Below are 8,022 nucleotides of genomic sequence, written 5' to 3'. Positions count from 1 at the left end.
AAGTGACACTTATGGGCAAGTCTTCTGAGCAACTCAGTTTAATAGTTGCCTGTTGATATTTCCTTTTTTTGCTTTATAGAAACATTTTAAAAAATAAACCGAACTAAAAACTAAAGGAACTAAAACTGTTTGGTATGGATTATTTTTCTTCAGATTAACGAGATCACAAGGTTTTTCGATAAAGTACCATTAAGTGTTTTGTCTCGTATTCCCGTGTTTCTTATAATGCGTCTTCGATTGCAGCTGTACCAAACAACCGTTGCATCCTTGCTAAAATTTTTGCATATGTACCAGACATGAAGTTAGTTGTAAGCAGCATTACGTAGTACCGTCTCTATGCTCTTCTGGTTTCTAGCGCTGAGTAAAAATGCTAATCTACTGATCGGGTTGTTGGTGGCCTCATGATTAATTTATAGAATGCGCGGAACTTTATTTTAGGAAGTTTCATGTAAAACTCTAGTTTTACATGAAAATTTAGTTTAGTTCCACTAAGTTGAAGATACTTAAATACGGTAAGTGAAAATTACTCTGAACTCGTTAGCTGTGCATAGTAGTTTGGTAATAATAACTAAGTAATAAGACATTACATGCGGCAGTTGTTATTAAGTTTGAAATTCTACTAATATAAAAACATTAAAATACTGAACTTTACTAGATACGCTGTATGAGGCTGTTAAACATAACGCCACGAGAACAAATTATAGTAAGAGTAAATATTTACTTTATTAAATCGTATTGTAGTTTTATTTTCTTGTTGCTCAGTGGTTTAGTATTTTTCTGAAGATTTCCAGAGTTCTCTTATTCACTGAATTTAGTACATATTATTTAGTGAATATTCTCAAAACATAAAATGGCATCATCAATAATTAATGAGCTACGGAGTCTCTTTCTCTATCTCTCTCTCTCTCTCTCTCTCTCTCTCTCTGTCTCTCTCTCACACACACACACACACATATATATATATATATACATGGCTAAAAGTCCTTAGAACTGAATTGGACTTTCAAAGCTGTTGTCATATGAAAGAGCTTGGTTTGCACAGAGAACGGTGGAGGGCTCTCATCCATGTGGGATTCAACCTGTCTTGAGGACGGAAGAGAAGAGGAAGATCAGCCTCCATAGCTCAGTTAGTAGCAGGATTATTCTGAATGGTTAATAATCATTTTTAGAAGTATACCTATGAAATATCTTTCCTTCATCAAATTTTTCCGTGTCTCTCTCTCTCTCTCTGTATGGGATTTCATTTCGTTTTTTTCAAGACAGGTTTGTTTAGTTTTATTAGCAGTATTTTAGATTTACGAAATGAAGCTTGCAGTTACCCCCCTGACAATTAATTTTTAGTTTCTATCATTCACACCTGCTTACAGACCTTTTTTATTTTATGTTTTAATCGGATGGAGATCAGAGTTTTTATTTTTATTATTATTTTTATTTTATGTTTTAATAACGAGAATGCCTCATTTAAATAATCACCTAAGTAATTATTTTTCAAAACATTCCTTACGATATAAACACAACAATGGTGTGAACGATATTATAATCTTATAGTATTAAACGCAGCCCTCTTTGCAAATCCAGAGGGTGGGAGGCCACGTGGAAGGCCAAGGACTCGCTGGATAGATTATATCCAAAACCTTGGATGGACACGTTTGGGAATCCCACCAGAACACCTGAGCTTGGTGGCAGAGGATCGTGACCATTGGAAGTTCCTCTTGCAGCTGTTGCCCCACAACTCAATTAGGAAAGGTGGACCTTGAAGATGTATGTATGTATATGTTGATATATTTGAAAATATCATGCATTCGCGATTAGTATGGATTTTACTCTTTTCAAAGAAATATAATTTCCCGCGAAATTGAAGCATTCTAATTTTCTCTCTCTCTCTCTCTCTCTCTCTGACAATTGAACATGAGTTCATTTAATAATAAAGAAACTAATATTGTTTAATAATTACTTTATTAGCTGAAACAGTGGGTAGTAAATAGTTTTTTACTCAGTCTGTTATGTGCAAGTGATATTTGATCACTCGGATTAAACGAAACTAGAATTCAAGTCATTACTCAGGGAATCTGAGAAGCCATATCGATTACAGAGTATAAAAACCTTTATCAACACAAATTCTAATCATTTCTATCATGCTTAACGCATGATCGGTCACTGTTATTTTTATTTTGAAAATAATTTCAGAAAAGACCTAAAAAAAGCTTTCTTCTTAGCTAACTATAATTTTTAAACCTACACTGTAGTGCTTTTTGTGGAAAAAGTACAGGAAGTCCCACAGGAGAGAGACAAACAGCTGGGTCGTTCAAATTGACATCGACTTCCCCCTATCCCCTGCTGCTCGTGTTTCGTGCAATTTAATTTGTTCGTAGTCCTCTCGCTGCTCTTCACACACATACGCACACATGGACGTTACGTGGAATGGTTTGTTAAAGTGTTGGGGTATTTGGTATCCCCCCCCTGCTTTCGGAAAGTGTAAGTTTTCTCCAAAAATTTTGCTTTTAGTGGGAAAAAAGAAAAATGGAGAAAAAATAAGGAAGCACCGTAACTACTTTTCTCTTGGGTGTTCGTTAAAGCAAAAACTTGTTACATGTTACGGCGAGAAGTTTTACCTCACACTCTGATGCGAAATTTATAATACAACTAGCTGCTGCTAACTTTTTCATTAGTAGTTGAAGTGTAGGTGGCGCGCTAGCATTGTTTTACTTCTTGCTAGTTTTATTGTTCGTCGAGAACTGACAAAGAATCGAAAAATTATGCGATACCGTTTTGTTTTTTGTTTTTTTAAACAGAGTAACGGGATATTTTCTGTTCCTCCAAAAAGAATGCCATTCCTTCCTTTATTGCTATTCTTTCAGGGAAAAAAAGGAGAGGGATCTAATATTCTTTCCTTTCAGAGTACAGAAGGAATAACGTTCTTCCTTTTGATTTTTGTTCACGAATACTCACCATCAGCAAACTAATACTCCTTGTTATGCAAAATACTGAGCTCTCTTCCTGTGGAGACAATATACTGTAGTGTATTAGGTTCAACGTAAAATATTGCAGATTCACTCATATTTTCACTTTCAATCGACGGAAAAATTATTACAGCTTTTACTCAACTATTCAGCTTCTTCAACTAAATACCGTAAAAAGTAGTATCATAACAGCTTCTCAAGAAAATCTTATTCTTTGTAGTTCAAATGCATTGTTCAAATATATGAAAACACACATTTGAACAATGCATTTGAACTACAGATCCGCTTTTTGCTTCTTTATATACAATATAAAGAAGCAAGAGCAAGAAGCAATATATCAGGTTTTTCACAGTTTTTTAATTTTATTCAGCTAGATCAGAATATTGATATCTGCTCGAATATTTGTTTGTTTTCATTCTTTTTTTACAATTTTGCTAATCAATTTTTCGGTGTCATATCTAAAGGAGAAGAGGGACAAACCGAATTCAATAAGTTTAATAGGTGTTTTAGCATTTTGCGAAGCACACCTTAACATGGATGAGTAAACTTCTATACCTAAATATATAAGCAATTATTGAAGTATTGGCTAGAAGAATAAGAGGTCAAGTATTCTGCTTTACGAAACCAGTATATTATATCTGGTAATTCCATGTATTCTCTGTCCTGTTAGTCTATTTTTCGAGAAGAAAAAAAACGAAGGATCCGCAACTAAAAACACTGTATCCTTCCCAGAAGACCAGCCAATTCATTCATCTGCAGTCGATAAACATCTTAGAAAGATTCATCTTAGGATTAAAACATAAATCTATCGGAAAATCAGTTATTGCAGCGGTGTCCCACGGTGTTGGAAAAGGGCCTGACGCCAGGAAACGAAAAATGGATGTAAATAAAACTGTAATTTTTATAAATTAAATATTACTTTTTTAATCATTGCATATACTCTGAGTTTAGCTAAAATAGAGTGGTTAATCTTTTCCTATTGTGTGATTTGTCTCTCATTTGCGTGTATGCTTGCTGACTGATTTGTCTGAAGGAGGAACTTTTCGGGAGGAGGAATAGCCCTTTAAATTTGGATAGCTTAGCTTTTCTTGAAAATCAGAAAGAAAAAAATAACTCACTAAGTTTATCCGTCACTCATGGGACATGAACCTAGGTCTCTTTTCAGGCAGATGACAGGGTGAAACCTCATTGCTTCGAAGACGGTTACAAATGTTCTGTAATTTTTTTTAAATCACGTGTTATGTCACAAACAAACTAATAAACGCACTGTCAATTAGTTGCGATTGGTTGCAACTGTTTTTTTTTTTTTTTGGTACAGAGTCTTGCAGTTAATAAAAATTAAAAACGTGTATGTTCAATCAAACAAAATAAAGAAGCTACTTTTAATAGAGATGATAGTTTTAAGGACCTCAAATGTCTGAGATTGACTATGGATTTCTCTTGCATTCTGCCACTTTATATATATATATATATCAACCCCTCACACGAGAGGTCTGAATCTCTATAACACGATAATGCCAGGTGTATGAGCAAATGGTGAGATGAAAGAAAGAAATCTGTTAATTTTTATTGAAGAGCTAGAGGCGGCTTTCATTGGAGAAAACGGCATGGGAGAGATTGTTCGAATGAACAGATGAAGACAGAATAGCTCGATAAGTTTCGGGAAGAACTATGCATGGATGTTGACCAGCAGCTGTTCGTGTTCGTACATTATACATCGTGCAATAATAATCAGTACCATTTTCACGCCAGATCAAGTGTCATCTAGAATCGGAGGAAAGATTAAAAGGACTCATCTGGAAAGAGTACATTAGCCCATTGGTGTCTTGTCCAATTTTTATGGAAACAATACTACTGAAAACATGCTCTACGATGAGTTGTTGACAAAGGGACGCAGACTGCAGGCCTTCGAGCTTATGGCTTACTTGACGGGCGTTTTGCCACAGTTTGTCGCGATATCCGCGTACCTATATGTGTACAAGCTGATTCGTCTAACTTTTTCAGTTGTAATCTTCAGAAATAGTGTTTGTCCTTAAGTTTTGGACGCTAGTGTATGTGAAACTAAATGCTTCTCTATTTCCAAATGTTATGGTCCGTTACTGAATACTCTGTACCTTCGATAGTCCAATATACAATATGCACAGCAACATAGTTCTAATTTTGATAAACAGTAAATTCCATTAATGAAGACTGTAAAATGATTCTTTACTAGTCAACTATGTCACTTAAGATTTTCCGTGGGAAAAATATTCTATCTTTGTATCTTAGTTTAGTTCGGATTTTGTTTTCCTTAATTTGGAACTACTAATCACAAGAAATAGAGTAGGTTGTATACTTATATCTGTCATGTTTATCCCTGCAAGTAAGACAAAGTAAGCTGTGAACACATAATTGAAAGAAATAATACCACTACCTCAGGTTGTCTTCATGCTCTGATTAGAAAGGAATTCTTACATAAACCGACAATGCAAAATGTATCAAAATTTTATTTAAAGAAAAGAAATAAACTGGAGAATTAGGACATGATTAGTGAAAAATGCACTAAAATAGACGAGATAGCAAGTTAGATTGTACATAATATTAGTATTTGGCGAGTTATTGCTCTTTTGATGTAAAAAGGCCTCTGATGTAAACATTAACCCTCTTCATCGAGTAATTACAGCAAAACAATTTGCTGCATTGTGTGCGATTGAGAATCAGGTGCTCCCGACACTTATTGCAGTATTAGAATTATTTTCCCTCACTTCTTGTGGACTAGTAGTTCTCCGACTTTGTTTAGCATGAATATTTGATTATGAAATGCTTGATTTGTCATTTAAAATAAATTTAAATCACCTAGAAAGTAATTTAACCCTATTTGTCTAAAAACATTTTATTAAGCTTGTTTCATCAGTGAGATAGCGAACATTTAATATAAGTTTGTAGGTTTGTACGTGCATTATTCCTTAGCAATAAGAATAAGCCTTTATATGAATATAAGTTTTTCTCCTTTTTTGAATTTTTATTATCTTAATATATATACTGTATTTAAGATTTTTGAAACGGAAATAGTTTAGAGTAGATAACTTATATATTTATAATCAAACTTATTATTCTTCATTAATTGTTTATGGCAATATAATAACCACAAATAATATGCAGCCCCGGTTAGCTATTATTCTGAACAGCAAAGTTGTTTAAAAAAGTATTTAGGAAAAAATATATGCTTTGATATATAAAAATATATCAAAGGCTTATCATTCAAACACTACATGGTAAAAGCATAATAAAGTTATTTGGAAACAACATTACTGACCACGACATATTTTAAGTAATAATTTTTGCCTACTAAAGCGCCTTAATCAGTAATCAGTATTGTTTTACTGATTACGGTGCTTTCTTATCAATTTCTCAAGAAACATTTGCATTTATCACAGTCTCTCTTTCTTCTTATACAACATCATATGAGCAGATGTTTTATTTCCCATCGAAGCTTGGTTGTTCCCTCGAGGTTGAACGACTTCTACTACCTTAAGATTTACCTTCATCATGTCCTTCTTCTTCTCTCTTCTATCCAGTCCTGACTGAGCAAACACAGTCACCATATCGTATACATTGTTAGTTTCTAGCATCAGAGTTTCTCCTTTTCTTCCTTTGTCCCTTGTAGCTCCGTAATAGCTTTTCTATCTGCTTTGCCTGAACACTGTCGTTCCGCCTGCGATCTGTGTCCGTGGCTGATTCAAATGACAACAGAACGTCGTTCGAGAGCGACATCGATGTTATCGACTTGTGGAAGCAAATCTAAAGTTGCAAACGCAGAGGAAAACGTTTACATACTTCGTAGGGAAAGTGATATGGAATGGAATGTACGTTGGCTTAGAGGTCATGTAAGAGAAAATAAATTCAGGTTACAAAGAAGTATTATTACATGTTTTACTGCAGGATGTAGTTTTAGCAAAGAAGAAAATTGATATACCAAATTTAAATTCTTTAAATTTGAGGATCCTTTTCTTATAAGAATTTAATTTAACCAACTAAAAATAAGAACAAACTTGTCATTATTAGCATTGTGAAACCAGTGGTACTTTATGCTTTATTACTGAATATAAAATCTATGCCCAGCCAATTACACAAAAAAGAAATACTGTGCACCTCCCCTCGATTATCATATCAATCTCAAAAAAAAAAAAAAAAAAGTCATGCCTTCTTCGTTATTTTTCGGCAGTTGTGTTTTGCTACTCACATTATATCATACTTATTTTGTATTAAATAATCCATGATCTTTCTGGAATATCGCTGTTTTCATTTGTGGAGCACGTTCTATTCCATCAAAGACTTAACAACTCCCGATAATCTGTGAAATTCTGTGACTAATACCCAGTTTAATTTTACCGTTTATCGATCCAGGAACGACTTTTTTTTTCTGAAGGATCGTTTCCTTATTTTTGAATATAGTTCTTATATCTGAAATGAATCGATCCCATAATGGAAGCTGCAAGAGTTTCATAGAAACAGCCCACTCAATCTTTAGACTAACGTTTCAGATAGAGTGCATAAGCTCATTTTGGTATTTATTAGCCTTTGCGCTAATAAAAATATCTTGACTTTAAAACATTTACTCCAGTAAAACGGTAAACCAAAATATCGCCTAAGGTATCATGTTTGGTTTACACTTTATTTATTTATTTATGTTGAGTATTGTGATTTAAGTTCTAAATAAGCTTCTGATATATTGCTCGTATGGTTTACTTTTCTAAGAGGTTTTATTATGTACAGTTTCTGGAATAACATGAAAAATTACGTAAGTATGAAGGTTAATACCATATTATAAAGTACTGTCTATACCACATATGGGCAACTCGCGGGCCGGATCCGGTCCTCTACTTCTTTTGATCCGGCCCTAATCTATTTCAGCGAAGTTTGTCTGATTCATGGTGGGAGAAAACATTGTGTTCTACTAACTCACATTAAGCTGACGTCATATGACTTGCGCAAAACACACTATGTTTTCTCCAACCAAGGTCTCTTTCTCGCTTTGACTAGCGGCGTGTGTGAACGTGTTACGACATGACAGTTCGGTACT

The 8,022-nt window shown here is 34.1% G+C and overlaps 1 protein-coding gene across 1 annotated transcript in view; it reads left to right on the top strand.

Moving 5' to 3' along the window:
* The first annotated feature begins 378 nt into the window (after positions 1-378).
* Positions 379-8,022, top strand: part of LOC150098956 (unconventional myosin-Ib-like) — a 574,946-nt gene continuing 567,302 nt past the window's right edge. The window contains exon 1 of the mRNA XM_090405778.1: positions 379-512. The gene's annotated coding sequence lies outside the window, so the exon portion shown is untranslated. The remainder of the gene's footprint in view (positions 513-8,022) is intronic.

This window comes from Typopeltis vanoorti, chromosome 15, assembly GCF_054136105.1.
Source record: "Typopeltis vanoorti isolate ZY-2024b chromosome 15, IOZ_Tvanoo_1.0, whole genome shotgun sequence".
In the NCBI taxonomy this organism is placed as follows: Eukaryota; Metazoa; Arthropoda; class Arachnida; order Uropygi; family Thelyphonidae; genus Typopeltis; species Typopeltis vanoorti.
This window is presented reverse-complemented; position numbering and strand designations above follow the sequence as displayed.